The sequence below is a fragment of the Oxyura jamaicensis genome, chromosome 2 (genome assembly GCF_011077185.1).
Source record: "Oxyura jamaicensis isolate SHBP4307 breed ruddy duck chromosome 2, BPBGC_Ojam_1.0, whole genome shotgun sequence".
NCBI lineage: Eukaryota > Metazoa > Chordata > Aves > Anseriformes > Anatidae > Oxyura > Oxyura jamaicensis.
In genome coordinates this window covers 114,468,818-114,490,526 of record NC_048894.1, presented here as the reverse complement: position 1 = coordinate 114,490,526, position 21,709 = coordinate 114,468,818, and the positions used below count along the sequence as shown (strand labels likewise).

At 43.4% G+C, this 21,709-nt stretch overlaps 1 long non-coding RNA gene across 2 annotated transcripts; it reads right to left on the bottom strand.

The window, feature by feature from the left end:
• Positions 1 to 834: 834 nt before the first annotated feature.
• LOC118161995 lies at positions 835 to 21,338 on the bottom strand. Of its 2 annotated transcripts, XR_004748247.1 has the most exons (4): positions 21,208 to 21,338; positions 16,087 to 16,250; positions 9,477 to 9,642; positions 835 to 1,642 (listed from the first exon to the last, which is right to left on the bottom strand). It is a non-coding gene; the product is annotated as an uncharacterized LOC118161995 (long non-coding RNA). The 2 variants fall into 2 exon arrangements; XR_004748246.1 differs by lacking the exon at positions 835 to 1,642 and having other exon boundaries at positions 7,886 to 9,642.
• Positions 21,339 to 21,709: the final 371 nt, after the last annotated feature.

Here is a 21,709-nt window from a genome sequence, read left to right as displayed (position 1 = left end):
CTCACTGCTGGGCTTGGTGGTGGTTTCCACATGACAGTGTCTGCTTCACAAGCTGATGGAGCATGGCCCAGCCAAGCTTTTCTGTATGCCATCTCTGTATCCTGTGCAAGATGCTAGGAGACTTAAAATAGCAAAGATGAGCTTCTGAAAGGAAGAAAACATTAAGGAGAGTGCTATTTCCACAACTAACAAACGTGACACTCGTTACATGCTCCATCTCCCTCTCTCCTCCACCTGCACAGTTGCACACAGAGCAAGGAAGGGAGAAAAATGAAAAAAGCAACATTAGGACCACCAAAACCGTCAGGACTCAGACTTGTTACACGTATGCCTGCCAACTATTTGTATGCAATGACACATTTGGAGGTTCTTATGAAATGTGCAGCCTCTGGCAGCGAGTGCCTGAAAAGCATTTGTTATGCCTATTTCTCATTTAGTGCATGCTCCTGCTTTTGTGAATACATTTAGCTACGACCACTGCCCTCTTGCCATGCTCTCTTCATAGCCATCACAGAAAAGAAATACAGATCATGACTGAGGCTGTGCATATTTTTTTAGTGCAAGTTCCTTCTCACACTAGAAGTTGATGCCCTTCAGGGAATAGCTGTGAAATCCTGCTTTAACTCTTCTTTCCTTTTTAATTTTCAGTCTCCATGCTGTGGAGTATCGTAATATATAAAGGTATCTAGCATTCTACTTTATGACTTTATAATTTAAAACAATTTTTGTTTATTTTTATTTTTTGGTAAACTGACCTTTCAATTTTGCGCTTACACTTCCTTGAAAATCATTTGCAAACATATCAAGGAAAACAGACGAAAAGGAAAAAAAATAAAATCAAACCATACTGATTCACGTCAGCATTTATTGAAGTTACTGTGGCCAAAACAAAAACAAAAGCAGAAAACAATACTTTTCAGTATGAGAAGTGTCTAAGTAAGTTGTAGAATTTGCAGAAAGCTACAAGTATTAAGAGCTTCACGTAGGAAATATTCTACAGAGTTTGACCACATGAGCATCTCTGAAAGTTGTTCTTAGTGGCCAGAAGACCTTTGAAACTTATTTTCTATATGAACATGTCATCTCCGCTGCTTAGGTGAAACACACATGAGTAAGAAGACCTCAGCACTGAGCCAAGATTACTTATTAGCTGCAAAGTGAAAAAAATTAAAGTTAACTTTGGGCATTGCGGTAAATAAAACAGATGCACCTTTGCACCGAAAATCCACAATATTTCCATCATTAACGTAGATTTTCATGAAAAGTGTTTAGCATTATTTGTGCCAATTTAGAGAAGAGCTCAAATTATTGAATCACAATTTTTCAGTATCCAGCTTGTGTTATGATCGTACATGACAAAACCAATTTGAGGTGCTGAGAAGCAGCATTGCCTATTTGCAGCACCTCGGTGTGCAGTGCTTCCCATCCAATTGTTTCCATGCTGCAGAGCAGCCTCCAAGCAGTCAGGAACAGACATTTGGCTGGGTAAGCAGGAGGGGGTCCTCTAACAATTCACTTTTTCAGAAGCACAATAATATCAAGAAAAAACGTGAAATCTCTAAGTTTGTTTCCACTGAGTCTCCATCAGAACAGCATTTGTTCTTCAGCACAATTACCTTTGTGAGTTTGGATGGCAGTAACTCTGCAGAAATGGAAGTTTCATAACAGCAAATGTAGGCTGTAAAAAACCCAGACAATTCACAATATCTTTCTGCACATGGGCTGAAGCTATAGGGCAGATTTTTAAAGCACATTGATCACTTTGGCAAAAAAAAAAAAGTTCGATTTCCAATTGGATTTACAGGTGTAAGTCATTTAGGGAGAGATTTTCAAAATCTATTTAAGGATTGAGAGAAACGGGGAGGTTTTATTCCCAAGGGCTCTCTGGCATTTGCAGAGGCCAGCATCTTGCCACTCAGCCACCTGGTGCGGTCCTCAGCCGGCACAGGGCTCCCTCCATGGGGACATGCACTGAGTCGGGGCACCTGGGACAGGGAATGCAAGAGAACAAAGAGCAAGCAGAGGAAAGGAAGTCTCTAGCTGAAACACCGGTGAGATGCCCTCTTGTTTTCCACAGCACAATTATCTTTTTGTAAGAAACAGGGAAAGATGACATGAAAGACAAAATACTGTCTTTTTTAAAGTGTCTTTTCAGGGAAACACGATCTCTTTTGTATATTTTCCCCTTTTCTTTCAAGTATACGCTCCTACCATCTTCAAATGCAGCTGTTATGTTTCAATTTATTGTGTAAAATGCTACTTAATGTTGATTGGAACATTTTCAAATCCACCTATAACGCTTATTATACATAGGATTACAACTTATCTGTACCTGATCTTTAAATTAAGGTTTAGCATGTTTCTGTCATCTGACCAAAAATATTTATACAACCAAAAAAAACTCTTTTCAGTGCTGCATTGGACGTAAACTCCATAACCATTAAAAAAAAAAACTGACAAAACTAAGATTTGAAAATGGATGATTAGTTCATTTCCTAACACAGGACTCCTTGAGAATCCACTCATACCTCTTATTAAATCTCCAGTTTGCCAAACTCTCATACAAAAAATTCACGTTCAACTTGTCAGTTTAATCACATGCTGAGACTTAACGTTGAAAAAATTCAACATTTTATTCAGAGAAAAAAAAAGAATTGCAAGAAAGTCTGGTAAAAACAAAAAGATAAGAACTTTTTCAGATTTAACACGAGATGCCTCCCTGTTTCATCTCCTTTGCCATGTTATGATCAAGGGATCTGAAGTTTTGTGTTGGCAAAATTACGTATCTGGCAGAAAACTGATACTCTTTTGGCAAATCAAAAACTTAGCACGTCTTTCCCTAACAAATGATTCCACTTTGCAGTTGTTTTCTGAATCACGTAGCGTATGATGAGCAGTCCAATGTCAATATTATTCAACCTTTTTCAACTTGAACATCCCTGAATATTTTCAGTGGAGGAATAAATACCAATACAATTAGATGATATTGTACCAATATATACAGGTGTGTAATGTAGAGCATATGTATATACTAAATCCATCATGATACACAGTGCATATTTTAAATGAAAATTACTATTAAATATAGTAGAAAAACAGTGCAGAAAGGTACTATCTAGTCCCACTCATTGGATCAAGGCAGGATTCGCTATACCTCCTGTAGTTCATGGCAGTTCTTGCCAACATCCTCTTATTTTGCCTTAAAGCCCACCGTGATGGGAACTCCTCAGCTCCCTGAGGCATCCAACATTTGAGAGCTTTAACTCACATCAAACCCTAATCTTTCTTACACCATTTAAAAGCCTCTGTTCTCATTCACCATATTTTAAGAGATTATTCCCTTCCTCTCTGAAACAGCATGCACTTGAAAATCGTAATCATTACTTTCCTACCAATCCCCAATTTTTCTTCAATAATTTAAATAGTTTAAAAAATATATTTTCTTCATAAGTTATGTTCTTTACTAAGGGAGACCATGTAATTCTTCTCTGGATGCTCTCCAAGTGTGCCACATTGCTCTTGAAGTACAATATCCAAAACCAGACACAGTGCTCCAGCTGAGGTTTGATCAATGATGGGTGGAAAAAGGATTTTTCCATGTGTCTTGCAATCTATATTTGTCTGTATCTCCCACTCTTATGAGATTTAGGGGGAGTGTTGGCAACTGCACAGTTGAGATTTATGTTTAGCTATACTCCCAAGACTTCTCTGAAAAGAATTCCTCACCACTTGTCTTTCATCCTCTTTTGGGGGGAATGATCCACTAACCAATGTATTGCATCTTATTTGTCCTTATTGAATCCCAGCCAGTATATTTAAACCACTTCTTTGCCCCAGATCTTTTAAATTCTAATCTAATCCTTGCACACAGTTGCAACCCCTTCCACCTTGAGTCATCTTCAGGTTTAGGTCTCACTTCCTAAGTCAGAGATCAAATGGATCAGCATTAAAACAGCAAGAAGTCTCTGATGTTCCATCACAGCTAAGAGGCCTGCTTCTATGCCAGAGGAAGTAAGCTGGCCTGACACATTCTCCATGTGGAACCAGCAGAAATTGTTATTCATTACCTTGCAGTTCCCACAACTACTTACCAGCCTATTTATTTCTGCTTTTCCTAGGATCTAGCATCAGGCTGACCAGTCTACAGCTACCAGTCCTCTGCTTTTACAATTTTTCTGAGGACGCTATCCCATTTTAAATTCTCTAGAACTTCACCCATCTTTAGAAATATTCAGTGTTCTAACATGGCTTTAGTCTGTTTTTAACACTCCAGGCCCAGATGATTTCAAAACGTCTAGCACAGGGTAGGAGCACTTTGTTGCCTCCTTACAGCTGGAGATCTGTGCAGGAACTGATAGTTGCTTTTATAAAACATTTTGAAAGTCACGCAAAAGCTGTACACTGGTCATGAAACTTAAGGTTTGACTTTCTGAAAATATAGTGCATGCCTACAAAGGACACGAAATACTAGAACTCCATGCTTTCACATTTTAAGTGTATTCAGCAGTTTATTAGTGAGTGAAGGGCAAAATATAAGATTGGCATCTGAAAGAATTTAAGGAGTTCAACAGAATTCCTAAGTTTTTATCAGGCCCTCCTTGCAAGAAACAAGATGCAAGGTTAGCTGAACCCTATTCTGAAAGCAGGAACCCAGCTCCTTATTACCAAATCTATAGCATATTGATAAGAGCAAGGAGTTTTGTTATCCCACAGCTCGTCCTCCCCCATGCTTATTGATCTAACAGCTGTATTATCACTCTTATTTCTTGCTTGGTGCTATGACCAATGTCTGCAGCAATTCTGTCAGTGCCATTTATTCCACTCATGAGGAAGTAAGATTGGGGTTGTCCACAAGAGCCAAAGGTAACATCAGAACTCAGGTTTTAAATAATTACTAAAACCCTCTGCTTTACCTGTTCACCAGGATAAAGAGGTGAAGCCAGCTCAAGTTTCTAATAACCATCACTGCTTCCTCGCTCCACAACCGCCCTATATCCCTCCCTGAAGTGACCCTGTCACCGGCCACTGCAGAGCACTGGTTGAAGTCCGATGAAGCTGCAGCTACAGGAGGCTCCAGATCCAGGGAGCCGACAGAGCAAAACGTGAGTATTAAGCAGTGCCATCTAGTGTAGTGCAGGGACTCATTCACAGGGAAGGAAAGCAGCCTCTAGGCATTGTTTATCCTTTAACTGGGCGAGAACCACAGGGCGAAACCCACACTCACCACACAAGGGCTTTGGTGGTAAGTGAGACCAAGAGATAAGAGGGGTTTCATGCCCTTTAAGTCTTGCCTGATTTGTGCCCTGGATACCCAGACACCTCTCCTCTCCCCTCCCTTTTTTTGGATCTTTGCCTGAACTACAAATGGGAGAGGGCATCTGCATAAGCCTCTCTATAGATTTGAGCATTTGTACTGCCGGATTAAGGGACCCATTTCAGCAGCACAATGACAGATGGCAAGAACTTGGTTGGAGGGAGCTACCAAACCAATTTGTGTGTAGCACCTGGTACTGCAAGGCTTTAATGCATGCTCTAGCAAGATCTGAAGTCCATAATAGTACAGATGCTTTCACTACTGAATTAGAAGAATCGGTACAGAAGGGGTTGACATGTTCCCTAGTAGCTTCACACGCTGCCCATCCTATACAGAGTGATAAACTCTGCATCATCCTTGTAAGAATTTATAGTTGTAGCATAGTTCAGGGATAAAAATATAGATAAAGCACTGCATAAAGAAACATATCAATTACTGTTACAAGACAACAGACATACCACAATCAAATATCTCACATAGGTCCATAACAATTGCTGTAATGAAACAGCCCTTTTATCAGCTAAATGCTTTCCTCTCAGCCCTTGGCTTCCCTTGAGTAGGCTGGAAGGCTAGATAGCCAAAATGAACACCAGCAGCATTTACCTGAGACTCTTCCTAAAGGGACTGAAGCAGCCAGAAGCATGAATCAAAGCCAGGTAGGCCAAATCTTACCACCTGACTCTTACCAGCTCTCTACCACCACCAGATAGCAGGTAGATCACCCAGGTTTGCATAACAGAGCCTCATCCTTAACATGACCCAGTCTCTTTAGCCCCCCCCCCCCTTCCCCCCAAGCAGCTCCTTCCCCCCAAGCAGCTCCTTCCCTTAAGTAAGCTGCTTGTTAGCCTTATCTCATCAGCTGGGAGACAGCTGGTTAGTTACAGGTAGAGGCTAAGCCCATCTCCTTAAAGCCCCATCTCACATGTGACCAGATGAATATATATATTTTTTAAACTTGTGGAGAATGTCAGTCTTCCTAAGCACATGCCTAGAGAATTACAGGTTACTAAGAAACCAGATGAAATTACGTGACCTGTGTTACACAGAACAATGAATTAGATGAGAAATTGGCTTCTCTCTTCTTGAAATCCATGAATGCATTTTGGTTTGAGCAGCATGAAAAATGCTTTTACTTGTGTCTGATTTGTAAAACTATATCCCCTACTACACGAGAACATTATTGTCACAGAAAAATCTGTCTCTTCAAAGGAAATAATTTCTTTGGAAATGGTTATCTACAGAAACAGACAAATTAAGGCCTTCAAAAGTTTTCACTTCTCAGTTTGGGCTTCTAAAACAGTCACCTCTGCAGATAAATATAACCGTGTATGTCTGTCGCTATTTACAAAACAAATGTTTAGAAGTATACTGAAGAGTAGAAAAAAGTGGCAGCATAACACCCAAGCCAAGACAAACGGAAAGGGGAGGGAGAAGCGTGGAGCAGCCGGATGCTACCTACCACTTCCCTTGCAAAGAGGCCACCTGCAGAAGACATTTCTTCTCGCACCTCTGCTCTGCTCTGCTGTTTGGTAACCTTGCAGATTTGCCTGGTCTCCAGGGGCTCTGATCTCCAGGTTGGGAAATGTTGTGTTAACACTTCTCCAGCCATGGGAAGGGGAGCGACAGCCTCGTGCAGTGGGTTTTCCAGCAGGCCCCGTGTGGTGGCATGCAGCCTGCCCACCTGCCCTGCCTGTGCACAGAAAGGCACATCCTCGCCTCCTTCCTCAGCTCCAAAACAGCAGGAGAGGAATAGGCCGTGTAGCTCCCCAGTGTCGGGCTAATTACAACCGGCTCTTGCTGAGGCTCGCATCAATAATACAAAACCCCGGAACAGAGTGGCACAACTTTATGCTGTACACTTGTTAAATTCTCCCTCATTTGCAGCAAGATCTCAGAAAGGCACGTGGAAATACTTTTGGCAATGTGTCCTTTATTCAGGAACCTGGAAAAAACACCCCATATTATTCCAACACGGATCCCCCATCAATAACCTCATGACAAGGATATGGGGTCGATTGTCCTACCGTGGGCTCAGCCGCGGCTGGAAGCTGCTGCTAGCAGCAGGCAGCTGTGGATGCCGTGGTGCCTCGGGACTGCCTGGTAGACGTGCCCTTGGCTTTGGCCCTGCGTGTAGACCCAAGGTGCACACTAAATGCGGGGCTGATTTTTACATTTTGTTGCTGTGCAATTTCAAAATGCTTTTTCAGAGCCTGTGTAAAGCAGCCAGGCATAGCATTCCCCCGAGAAACTTGTCTGGACAATGAGTGATTTTTACCGATATATGCTAGCAGCAATTGAGTTCCCAAAGTAGGTACTGTAGTAGAGGTGGAGGTCTCAGAACAGGCAAACCACTTATACCCTGTACATCTCGCATAGCTAAAGTGCAGGTTTATCCAGTAACAGCGATTTGCTTTAGAAACTGGAGCAAGCTATTCACTGGTGGGTTTGACTGCAGAATTCCCATATTGAAAAATATTTTTAAAAGTTAAGTGGTAAGTGGTTAAGTGTTAGCAATGCCAGATGATAGCCTAGCAGTGGTCTGCCAGTATTGCCCCGACTGGTTGTTTTTTCCCACCAACAGAAGAGTTCTTCGTGAGGTTATCTTGAACCTCCAGACCATATTCACCTCATTGGGCACCTTTCTCAAAGGGACGGTCGTTCCTTGCTATTAGCAAAATTTCTGAGTATATATTTAGTGATCGCTAGCAACAAAATTCAGCCAGACAAATAAAATACCAGGCCATTGTGGATTTCCTGAGCGACATTAGCCAGGAAGTCATGTCAAAAGCAGGAACTGTCCCAACAGTGCACTAATCGGGGATCACTCTGTAATCACCTAATTGACCCACTATTTCAAATAGGTGAGGCTCTGATTGCTTTTTTATTCTTCCAAAGTTGCTGTTACTTGTTAAATTGCACCACAGATAGCAGCAATTTTCCCTCCTTCTACCTCATCCTCCAAAAAACCTCTAATGCTTTCCAATGCATTGCCATTTATTGCTCATTTTGCCACATGAACACTTGCACAGAGCTGACTGACTAATCTCTGCTGTTAATGCACATAAACGGTAGGCAGATCTCTCCGTATCTGAATCATTCTTACCCTGTGCACACTGAGTCTCATTCAGGTGTTTAACACGCTAGTCTAAGTGTAGCTCTACATTAAAGTCATTTAGTAAATGAGTGATTGTTTCGGTCTTCGGAAAAGAAGGTGGGAGAGGGAAGTATTTTTATTTTCTGTCAGTGTTGCTGCCACCTAACTTGTGCAGAAAAAGCTTATGATACCTGGTGTCTGAAGTCTTTTCTTTGGCTTTGCTCTTGGTTACAACCAAAGATTAATTTTTAAAAAAGTCTCCATTATATTTGGATAAGAAGTTAAGAAAATGATTAGGAATTGATCTTTCTTCGGAATGAGATAGAATCTCTCTCTACATATAATTATGTGCCATCACTTTCTGAAGAATGATCAACTCATAATCACCTGATCATGGACAAAAATCACTTGATCATGGATAAAAAATCATAAAGGGATATCTTTTGTGAAATGAGTAACTGACATGAATAGTTCAGCCTGTGGATTCTTTAACTTTTTATCTTTTATTTATTTATTTATTTTTACTGCTACTTCTACAACATTTGAACTTCTGGACCTAATGTGGAGGGAGAGGGCATTATTTTTATAAAGCAAATATGTCATTTCACTTTGTTTAAAATAATAATAATAATAAACAAAAAAATAACCAACTCCATTGAACAAACAGGGAGAAGATCAATTGGTTTTCTTACCTTTGCTTTAAGTGCATGTTTAACTGCGTACAATCATTACTTTTGTTTTATTTCTCAGCCCAAGTACATTGTGCTGTATGTAAAATCAGTTCTGTCAACAACACTGGGTATGCAGAAAGAGCAGCAGCATTGTAGCCACAGTAGTTCAGAGCCATGAGAGACAAAGTTTGCAGGGAAAAGTAATTAACCTCTTTGATTAGAACAATTGTATTCCTTTTTTTTCCAGCTGTAATAAAAGACACTCCCTCCCCTACCTTGACTCTTTTATATAGCTATGTGTGTCATAATGGCTTCATATGAGCTGTACATAACTGCCCTGAGCTATGCTTTTAAGCAATATTTACAGTTCTCTGTCAAGTTGGTCTCCATGACTTACCATCGAAATCTTGAAAGGCTTCTCCTTTTCCTTGTGAGCTGTCATTTTCTAGGTCAAGTAACATTTGTATTGAGCACTGCATTGCTCCAAGGCAAACACACCGCTGGGTTTGGGCATTATGGTTCAACGCAGTGGTTGGGAAGGCCTTGCTTCTTATTTCACACACCTAACTGAAAGTTGATCAGGAATAGAGGAGTCCTGGTCAGACAGGTCCACTGGCATCTTATTTAACATTTAGTTTTGCATAACAAAATCCATAGTGAGGTATTAATCGAACTCATGGGTATATTCATTATCGCAAATATTGCATCGTTTTGGCTCATCCAGTGGAATTCATTGAAATCCAAGTCAAGGTGGTTGGTGGCTTCAGTAGTGGCAAAACCTCATTTAAAAACAAACATCAAACATAAAAATTGGGGTCAAATTCAACTGAGATGGGTGTGGAGTGGGGCATCCAGCTTCCCCCTATTTGCCCATGGTGGACTGTAGCCATGCACATGTTGGAAGGGATCAATTGGACACATCAGCTCCTTGTGTAGTGAATGAAATGTGGAGAGAAATATCGTGCTCTGTGCCAGAGGTATACAGGCTAGACGGTGCCTTAAAATTTTTGAATCCATATGCCAGACAAAGTATCCTACATAGACAGTAAACGTAGTTTATGTTATAGTCCTTTACTGTATGTTTCCCAAGCAAATATCAATAAAGACAAAATGTTTGAATCATACTTATTACTTATAGTAGGAGAATATAAGACATAGGCAGGTATGCATTAGATACTTGGTGTAAATTCATAGATCACAAAGCTGGACAGAGTATTTGTGATCATCTACTTTTTTTTTTTTTTTTTTTTCCTTCTGTATTACACAGCTTACAGGACATTCTTGAATTAACTCTTGTACGAACTGGAGAATTTCTCTGAGAAAATCAATTAATTTCAACTTCAAATGTCTAGGCACGGGGAATCCATTACAGTCCTCGGTAAATTGTTCTAATAATTAATTACCTTCCGTGTTAAAATGTCTAGTTTAAGATTTCACTGGTTCTTGTCAGGCAGTTTTCCACTTGACTGAAATGACATATATTATCAAATTCCTAGTCCTCTACTCCATGACTACAGGGAGAGTGGAAATTTATAAGCTACAACCAACTCTCCCCTTAACCTTGTCTGTGTTAAGCTGACTAGATCGATATACTGAAATCTCCCACTGAAATATCTCCCCCTCTTGTAGCCTGCCTGTGAACCCCTCTCTGTTCCTCACCAGTGCCTGATGGTGGACGCCAGAACTGAGCACTGCTTCAGTCACAGCTGCTCCTCTGCAAGTACAGGGGCAACACGGCTTTACCCAGAGGTATGCTTCAGTGCACATGGGGCACTGACCCTGTGACTCACATCCTTGTATTGAGGTTTAGCAGATTATTCATTGCTACTTTGTAAATATCGCTATATATTTAGAGAGCCTTTATATGTACAGACAAAATCCCAATACCATAAATACATATACCAAGCCCTGAAATGAGCCTGGAGATCCTGAGCATAGCTGTGTTCAGTCTGAAAGGGGGTGGATCTGGCAGGAGTGGTATGCAACAGAGAACTGGATTTATTTGAAGAAGAACACGTCAGCCACTTCTCTAGAATTGTGCCTACTCTATTTCTCTCTAAATTGTGCCTAAGAGAGGGAGAACAAAACGCAGCAAACCCCCAATAAACAGATTTTATGTGTGCTCCAAGATCTTGCGATTGTTGCTTGTTTTCCTGGCCAGAATTAAGGTATCTGGATTTTTCTACAAAGACCCAGGTAGTTTTCCAGGATGTGTCCCCTTCCATTATTTTTTTTGTGGAATGGTACCTACCATAGCCAGGACACCCAGCAATATCAGAGTAATATAGACAGAGGGATATCTGGAAAGGCCTTTTCCCTGTAGTTATGCATTAGGATGTATTTCAAGCTCACTTTTTAAAGTGGCCTGAGGAGGGAACATTTAGTATTGGATCTTTGCTTTGAGATGGTTTTGAGAGCTGAAAAGAAGTGATGTAATTTGTCTTCAGCACACCATGATTATTTCCTGCGGTATGTCTGTAAACCAGCTCCTTGTTTTCTATGGATATTGCATCCACTGGTGCAATTGTATTTTCATTCATTCTCAGAGGCCTGTAGCAAGCGATGTGCTATCAAGATAAATATATGAAAATCATAGAAAAGAGCAAGGTGAACAACTGGCCCAGCCTGCATGAGCTAACTGTGTGATGGACAAATTTTGGCTCTAGCATGTGTTCTTTTTCTGTTACATCTTGTTGATGGGTTAACAAAATGAATACGCAAAATAGAAAGTCAGTAATTTGACAGCAGGTTTCTTTCTGCCCATGTTATGTACAGTGACAGAGTGTGTGGTCACAGAACTGGGCTTCTTGCAAGTTTGGAGGCAAAGGCCAAAATGGCATTTTCCTTCCCATCAGAGACTGGGAACACCGTGACAGTACTTGATCTTACAGAAAAAGTAAATGTAAATTTAACGTGGCTCCTGCCCCCTTCCCACCACCATCCTGTGCCCCCTTGTCCCCCCCCCACCACCAAAAAACAAACAAACAAACAAACAAACAAAAACAGTAAAACCAGTAAAACCGTTAGAATGGCTTTCTAAGCTCTCCCATGTATGCCCATGCACATCTCTACCTCTCTCTGGTCTCTGGCATGGCCAAGAGCAGTGAAGGCAAGATTTTGCTTCTGGAGTTTAGTGCATAAAATGAATAAAATTCCCCCACTGAGTCATCATTTCTCCAGCATGTAGTATCTGTATAACAAGTTGGCCAGAATTTCAACACTGCATATGGCTTTTTCACACATGAACACATTTTTTATTGCGTATTTGTTTGAAAGGGGATATCAATTTCAGAAAACAAAGTACACCTCCGGTTTAAGAAATGGCTGTGTGAAGTACAAAGACCTCCGATTTTACTTTCTTCCATAAAAACCGTTATGCAAAGTTCAATAGGAAAAACATGAAATATATAGAGCTTAACAATGCAAAGTTCAGTATGTGTTAAACGGAGTGTGGACTTTGCTAAGGCAGCATTGTTCTCTATAGGATAGTGGTGATAAATACAAATACTCCTGTGATCCTTCAAATTTCAGGCATACTGCTGCCATTTTTTATTTATTTATTTATTTATTTATTTTTTCACTAGGCAGTTTTTCAGTTGCAGAGCCTCGAAGCTCTATCCAGTGAACTATTTATTTATTTATTTATTTTTCAGATGGTCTGTCCTTTGGGGAGAGAGAAATCAAACTGATACAAGAGAACATGCTTGTTCAGGTGAATCACTCGGTCTTAACAACAATGGTCAAGCCTCAGAGGTACCTTGGAGACTTGCCTTGGGTTAGCATCTGAAAGATAAGGCATCAGGGTCATTTTGGTAAAACTGGTTTTGCATTTCTTATATTTTAGAGTGGGGTCAATAAATGGTAGTAGATAGCAAGTGGAGAAATCTCATTGCTCTTAAAAGAAGTCTTTCCTGAAAAAACACAGGCATTTTTCTGCCTGGTGCTCCTTCTCTCTCTTATTTCTCTTTCCTTATTCTATCTCAGAGTGAGGGGCTGTATCAAAGAGCTGCACAGGCAGAGTGGTCATGGTGATGCCTGGTTCCATGATATCTAAAACTTTACTGTCAGATGACTTTAATTTTGGCCTTTGCTCTATGTACTATGAGTATGGGATTGAGGAAACACACCGTCATTCCGAGGTCTAAATAAACGTGCTTCTTATAACAAATATCCCTCAAGGTCTTGGTATAGATAAATGCAGTGATTCTGGCAGAACTCTGGAGACAGAGTAGAGAGGGACAGTCCTCACCTCATACCTCGTTTAATTCTTGAGTGCTGTTGTCTTTCACAGTTAGTGCCTCCTGGCTGCACTGCTTAGTGAGGGGCACAGCTGGTTAGAAACCAGAGAGCCGCAACAATTTCCCTGTTGTTGCAAACTATTGCAGATTTCAGTCTCTTTCTGCAGGTTTCCAGACTGACAAAATGTGTTGGGAGAGTCCTGTAGTGATGGGAAAGTGTGGAGTAGGAGTTTTGTATCCCCTCCTTGACTACTTATACTAAACAGGACCTGAGAGGAGGTCTTCTCCAGAACTGCATTCCTAAGCTGGCAGATCTGCAGGACACAACAATGATTACCTCCCACTCCCTATCCTGGGCATCTTCCACAAATAATGAATCAAAATTCTCTGCAGCCTTAGATTTGTGGCAGTGTCCTGCTCCCCTACAGGTGATAGGGACCTACTTTGGTCAGTGGTCCTCTGAAATGGGACAAGAAGCAGCAGCAGGATGTGGTAACCTTTATTACACCCTCCTCCCCCCTCTACAACTGATGCTACAGGGGGAGTTTTGGCTGTGTATGCCTTGTAGACTGTGCGTGCCTTGTAGGCAGTGCCTCAAGCCATAGCGAAATAAGGCCAGCAGTGCAACTGCAGAGCAGTTGCAGGATTTTGCATTAGGAGACAATGTAAGTATCTGAACTTTGCTAACAGTTACAGCCATATAACAATTCAGGGGTACTAGCTGTATCCATACCTCTAGTTCTGATGACGTTTATGACCAGAAAAACAGTGCTTTTAATGCAATAGTTTATTCCAGGATGTTCTAGTCCCCGAGTAACCGCAATCAGAATCAAAGTTTGTTGGTGCAATGGCATCTGTAGCACCTGCTTTTGTCAGGATAACCCTGTCAGAGTACACACAAATAGCAGACCAACCAACAAGCAAACAACCAAGAGAACCCTCCAAAGCAAACAAAAATTTCTTCTTGCATCAGAACCACTTTTATTTTTGGTAAATTGAGATTTGCACCCCACTTTAATATATAAATCCCCAGTTATTCTGAAAATACTTTTTTATTTAATCAATTGCATTTTATGTTTTTTTTTTTTTTTTTTTTTTCTTTTTAATTAATGATCTTTTGTTGTTATTGTTTGGAATGGGGGTTATATTGAGTAAAATTTATTCAGTATTTTAACAGTATTTTAGCATAAGAAGTGTGCAAGAGATGAGCTGCATTTGGTGAGCAGGGGAAAGTCACATGAGGGCACACACTATTTATACTCTTCTGTTGCTCAAAGTTGGTGTTAACAGCATTGATTCAGTGTGTCAGTGATAGCTTTATTCAGGACATTAAATCAGCACATACACGTTACTGAGTTAAAACCTAACAGAACCGACAGTTTCTGAAAGGGCACTTTTTTAGGGCCATTTTGTGACCCTGTCCATAGTGTTTCAGTTTAAAAACATGGGCACCTTATATTAAGGCTTCAGCAGCACAAATCTGGGACAACTTTGAGCAGATTTCAGCTGTGAAGAAAGACCAATTAGATTAAGGACCTGAAAACCACAGACTAGCGAAGGAAGTAATATTTGCAAAGTGAAGTGACACTCATTTCTCTGCTTTGGTCTTTAGCTAACAGTACCTTCAGTGTCGTGAAGTAGAGGGAGGACCCCATGCTGCTCGCACTCTCTTCCACATCAGATACAGAAGTAAAATTTGGATGATATTTAACCCTCAGGAGGGATTAATGTTGTATTCTGCCAAATATTTTAGATTGAGTAATTCTCTTCTTTCTCCTTCCTCCACAGATTCCTCCTGCTGTAAGGTGCGGAGTGCCAGCCGGTTAATCACTCTCCACCCCATGGTTGGCTTTGCCTAGTAGTGCCTGAAACAGTCTCTGTGTAACCGTATCTGAAACTTTTTGGCAAAATTTCCAGTGATCACATCTTCTTCCACAGTAAGAAAGTTGAGAATGCTTATAGAGAGGCTGCTAGCATTTTTAGCACTGCATTGTTAGTCCCAGCTTGGTTTAGACAACATGCTAGGTGATACTCCAGTAGCTGGTTTATATCAGTATTGCTCTTGCTGAGAAAGATACATCACCCACGGAAAGAATAAAAAACCCTACACAAAAGAAAACATTCTCAATTCTCTGAGCACACCTTCTCCTTTAGGATAAAAGCAAGCAAAGTTGAACGTAAGGCATCATTATAACGTTAAAGAATATTTGATGCCCACATAGAAAACTTAACACATTTGAAACACTTTTTTTTTTTTTTTTTTTTTTCTCAGTATGTGTCACATATTTACTCCCTTTTCCTCCCTTTATCCTTTATTACTAAGGAAATGAGGACATTTGCATGAAAACAAAGGCTTAGCTTCTTAAAAGTTTGTCTATTCCTGCCTGTATTTTCCTCCTCTGAAGGGATCGGAGCCTTCTGTAGAGAGTACTGTAATTGCTTCCAACCCAAAGAGCTGTGATGAATAAGAAGCAGTAACTTTTAAACAAAGACCCTGTTTTCATGCAAATATTCTTAGTAATAAAGCATAGAGTAAAAGGTATATTTGAAGTTAGGTTTTGCAGAACTGCTATTTAAAGCAAAGTAGCTTTGTAGAATGAGGTTGAGTATGAATTTTTCTAACTGCAGTAAGGGAAAGGCAGTTTGTGTATTTTCCATAAGAGATTCCAAATGTCTCCAAACGAGTTTGTTAAAAGGCAAATACTGAATATATCTCAATATTATTCTCATCAGCATCATCAACATCACTCTATATGAAAAAATCCTTACCAGAATTATGGCACCAGTCTCCTGGTTTCTATACAAGCCCAGGAACATACAGTCTTCTTCCCCAAAGACTCAGCAATCGAGTTTGTTCTTCTAATCCATCTCTGAGTCACTACCTTGGTCTACCTACTCTTTGTTTTCCAAACTCAGGAGTAACTGAACAAAACCTATTGAAAAAATAGAGACAAGTAATGGATTTGGAAACAATACAGAATATGTAGGAAACATTTACATTCAACAATAAAGCTTTAATAGTTTAGGCTTGGCTTCACCATAGGGTCCCCCGATTGATAGATCAAACACCTGGAGGCATTCATTGGATTGCAGTTTTCATACAGTTATACCACTAAGAATCCACCTGTCTAGTTTCTGATCTTCTTGGCATCCAATGCTGTGGATCACCTACATTTATTACGAATGCCAGTGATGCCAGCATGGTGGCAATTCCTCCTCATGGACACTAATAGCAGCAGGGTCCTGCCTCCCCCGATATACCATGGTGCTGGATTGCCTAAGTGTAGGGGATGCTGCCGTACACCTGAGAGCAAAGCAAGACAGCAGAGGCAAACCCAGGCGGTGTGTGAACAATGACTTCTGCCTCCACAGAAGCTAGGGCTGCCAGTGCTCATTGTTACTGCGATCAGCGATCACCGGGCTGTAAGAGACGCAACAATAGACCTCCACGGAAATTCCCTCCAGAGAGGAAAGGCACTAGCAGACATGCAGTTAAAGGTAAATCATTTGGAGTTGCAGTTTCTTTATTCCTAAAAATATCATCTCTCAGCTCTACAAGGAAGATGTGCAGCCTGCACAGAAAGCAGGCTTTCCACTGGAACTCATGCACATGGCAAGCTAGATGTGTTAAAATAATTTTTCTATGTCCATGAATTAGAAAGAAAAAACACAAAAGAGAAAAATCTTACTCTCAAAGACTACACTTAACCATCCAGTAACTCCACATCAAGCACAACCTGCTGGGATATTATGGTGAATGGTTTCAAACCACTCTTCCTTGGCAGAACATGTACGACAATTTCCAGCCAAAAGCCTTCTCTCTCTTTTTTATTTTTATTTTTATTTTTATTTTTTATTATTATTATTTATTCATTTATTTATTTTTTAAGCAAGTTTTAAAAATTTGAAAGTGTCTTCTCAGCCTTTTCTATGGAATCGGAGCTACGTCACCACAATGCTGTAATTTCATCTTGAAACACTGGTAACTTTAATGAGAGACATCAGGCCTCATTCTGCCTAAGTCTTCATTTTCTATTGCCAGTGGACTTGCTAGAGCTGATAATTCCAAAAATACAATATTTATAACTTATTCATGATTTATTTTAAACCTCTTTCACAGTCTGATGCATACGAGGCAATTTAAATCACTAAAACTCTGGTTTGCAACTAACACTTCATTGCAATGAATGGAAAAGTTCACACATCTGTTGATGTTGTATTGTTTCGGGCTGGTGGCAGAGCAAACAATACAGCAGTGCACTGATTTGCTGTGTGAAGGATGTCTCCAAACCAGAAGACAGAAACTTTCCTTTTCTGAAAAAGAGAAGTGAGTTCTGCAGACCATGGTGAAAGAGCCTCAGTCTATGGCTTCAAAGGACAAACATGGTCCCGTTCCCCTAGGATGCTCAGGGGATTCCCTGAAGTTCAGCTGATTGATAATGGGGTGTTGCTAGAAGTCTTGACAGAAGGAGAATCTGTGTCATCTCCTTTCATTGCCAGCAGAGTCCCATCTGTATTATTAAACCCTGTCAGTTCTGATACCAAAAAACAAACAAACAAAACCTAACCTGTTGTCATTTTCCCTTGTTTAAACTTACATTTCCAATTTCAGATACTTGGATGATTTAAGAATCAGAGAGAAAAATTTCTGTATTACAAACTCGCCAGATAAATTCTGCTGAAATTGCTGTATATTTAGGGTCCTACATCATGCCTATAGGTTCATAGAACCACAGAATGGTTCGGGTTGGAGGGGACCTTAAATATCCTCTAGTTCCAACCCACTGCCATAGGCAGGGACACCTCCCAAAAGACCAGGTTGCCCAAAGCACCAACTGACATGGTCTTGAACACTTCCAGGGATGGGGCATCCACAGCTTCTCTGGGCAGCCTGTGCCAGTGCCTCACTACACCCTGAGTGGAGGACTTCTTTCTCATATCTAATCTAAGTCTCCCCTCTTTTAGTTTATAGCCATTCCCGCTTGTCCTATCACTATCTGCCCATCTAAAAAGTTTCTCTCCATCTTTTTTATAAGCCACCTTTTAGTACTGGAAGACTGCTGTAAGGTTTCAGTGGAGCCTTTTCTTCTCCAGGCTGAACATCCCCCTCTCTCAGCCTTTCTTTATAGGAGAGGTGCTCCAGCCCTCTGATCATCTTCACAGCACTCCTCTGGACCCACTCTAACAGGTCCACCTCCGTCTTGTGCTGGGGGCCCCAGACTTTGACGCAGCACTCCAGGTGGGGCCTCACAAGGGCAGAGCAGAGGGGGACAATCCCCTCCCTCCCCTGCTGGCCACGCCTCTGTTGGCGCAGCTCCAGATGCAGTTGGCCTTCTGCAGAAGGTTCTGCATGCTACATAAATATATTCTACAAAGTACATTTGGATGAAAGTGAAGTCATATACCACGCACTTGACTTCACTCAGATCACCAGTTTTTTATGATAGGCATTGCGTGCATTAAAAGGAGTGTGGCCAGCAGGTCAAGGGAGGTGATCCTCCCCCTCTACTCTGCCCTGGTCTGGCCTCACCTGCAGCACTGTGTCCAGCTCTGGGCTCCCCGGTACAAAAAAGACAGGGAAAGAGTGCAGCAGAGGGCCACAAAGATGATACGGGGCCTGGAGCATCTTCCCTGTGAAGACCGGCTGAGAGACCTGGGTCTGTTCAGCCTGGAGAAGAGGAGACTGAGAGGGGATCTCATTAATGTGTATAAATACCTGAGGTATGGGAGACAGAAGGATTTGGCCAACCTCTTTTTGGTGGTTTGTGGGGACAGGACAAGGGCAATGGCCACAAAATGGATCACAGGAAGTTCCACACCAACATGAGAAAGAACTTCTTCATGGTGAGGGTGACGGAGCACTGGAACAGGCTGCCCAGGGAGGTTGTGGAGTCTCCTTCTCTGGAGATATTCAAGGCCCATCTGGACACCTACCTGGGCAGCCTGCTCTAGGGAACCTGCTTTGGCAGGGGGGTTGGACCTGAAGATCTCTTGAGGTCCCTTCCAACCCCTACAATTCTGTGATTCTGTGATCCTTTTTGAGTCCTGTGCTGCTGCATTGCCTGGGATGGTGGAGTTCCAGGATGCTCCTGGGTCTTCTGCCCAACTAATTGATGGAACCACTCAAAAATCCGTACCTTTCACTGCGAATCAAACCCCCAAACTGTAAAACACAGAAACAAATCCAGCTGAGTTGAGTATTTTGCTAGCTTCTGCTCTCCGTTCCCGCTTCACTCCACAGTTGGTTTCCATCTGCTTTTACGTGTTCCCACTCCCGTCATTTACCAGTTTCAAAAAAATAACGAGGGTTCCTGGTTTTATTAAGGCATGATCCAAACCTGACTGAATTTAGGAATTTGTGTCTGCTGGGAAGGGGATGAGGCTCTTTACATGATCCAGAGCAGCACTCCTGGATACAGAATTATTTTCTGATGTGCCAAAGTGCTCCTGCTTGTTTCCAGCAGCCCATGCATGCCATAACCGTGTGTATCACCACTTGGGGTGTGTGTCTTCCTCCTTCCCTCGGCTTGTGACTGGCTTTTGAATGGAAGTTGCTGAGAGCCCCCCAGATGATGGGATGAGCACCATCACACGCTAGACCCTTTCAGCAGCGCAGCCCAATCCATGCCACGACCCCTTCCCAAATACAACAGCACCCTGAAGCAACCCCCCCACCCCACAGAACCCCCTGGGCGGGTGGCCGGGGTGGGCTCTCCCCACCTCCCCCCACCTCCCCCCGCACACCGCATCCTTTGTGAGCGCCCCCGCGCTCCTCCAGCGCCGGATCGGGGCCGCCGCGCTCCTTTCCCGGCCATACAAAGCCTCGGGCCCCCCGGGGCCGGTCCCGGGGGCTGGGCGGGGGGGGGGAGGGGTGGGTGGCGATGCCGTGCACCTGCACGGGAGCCACCGGGGCGAGCGGGGGGCGCTGCGGGCGGGGACCGGGGGAGGGGACCCGGGAGGGGGGGGACCCGGGGACACCCCCGCGGGGATGCCCGCAAAGAGCGCGGTGCCTCCTCCTCCTCTTCTTCCTCCTCCTCCGCCTCCTCCTCCTCCTCCTCCTCCTCGTCGCCCGCGCCCGGCGGCGGTGCGGACGGGGGGGGTCCTGGGTGGGAGGGTGCGTGTATGGAGGGGGGGTCTCCCGCCGGGGTCGCGGAAGCCTCGAGCCCCCCGCCGCGGCGCCGTGCTCCAATAAGCACTAATTAGCTCCTCGCCTAATGATGTGTCAGCTGAGCCGGGTGCGCGCGGGGAAAGGGGGTGGCGGTGCGGTGAGGGATGGGGGGGGGGGGGGGAGGTAAGAAGCCCCCCGCCACCCCCATGGAACCCCCCCCCCCTCCTCCCCCCCCCCTCCCCCCCCCCCCCCCCCCCCCTCTCCGCCGGCCGCGGGGGGGTCTCCCGTCTCCGTCCCGGCCCGGGACAGCGCCGCCCGCCGCCCGCCGCCGCCGTCGCCACCGAAACTTTTGTCCCGGCGGCCAATCAGGGCGCGGGGGGGGCGCGGGGGGGCGCGGAGCCCCGCGGGGCACGGCCCGGTGCGGCGCCGCCGCGGAGCACGGCGCGGAGCGGAGCGGCGAGGAAACACCGGCCCGGCTGGGAGCAGCCCGGCTCGGAGCAGCCCGGCTGGGAGCAGCCCGGCTCGGAGCAGCCCGGCTCGGAGCAGCCCGGATCAGCCCGGCCCGGCCCGGCCCGGCCCTGGATGCAGGAGGCTCGGGCGGGCGCGGCCGCGGAGAGGCGACGCGGCGAGGAAGCGCAGGGGATGTCCTGCCCGGCGTGAGCTGAAACTGTGGCAAAAAGGGGAAAAAAAAAAATCAAGATTTTTTTTTTCTTCATCCTCACCCCCCTTTAAATAATAATAATAAAAAGGGGGGTCTGCTCTGCATCCGCACGCAAACTTACTTGGATGCCTCGCAGCACGGAGAGCAGAGGATCCCCCGCAGCCGAGGAGTCCTGCATGGGAGCACCATCACTGCCCTGGCACAGCACCCGAGAGCCGCCTCCTTGCCTTCAGCATCCTCCTGGGACTGAGCTCGCTCTCCTCCGGTCCGACACCCGAGCCTATCTCCTAGATATCTGGCTGTTTGTTTTTCCTTTTTTTTTTTTTTTTTTTTTTTTTCCTCCTCCATCTGCTGGGATGGCAGAGTAAATAAATTGAGGAAAATTCCTAAAAAGGCATCGAAAATTCAATGGGACTGAACAGGAGGAAGTGAGATGCTCACAGACCCTCACAAATATATATATATATAAATTAAAAATAGAAATATATGCACTTAAAACGCCGATCGGATGTATTAGGCTTAGAAAATAGCAGGTAAGAACTTTCTTTCTTTCCAGCACCTTCATGCCCGGAGCAGGGAGATGTAAGGCAAAACCGCCCAGCCCTGGAATAAAGGGGGAGCGA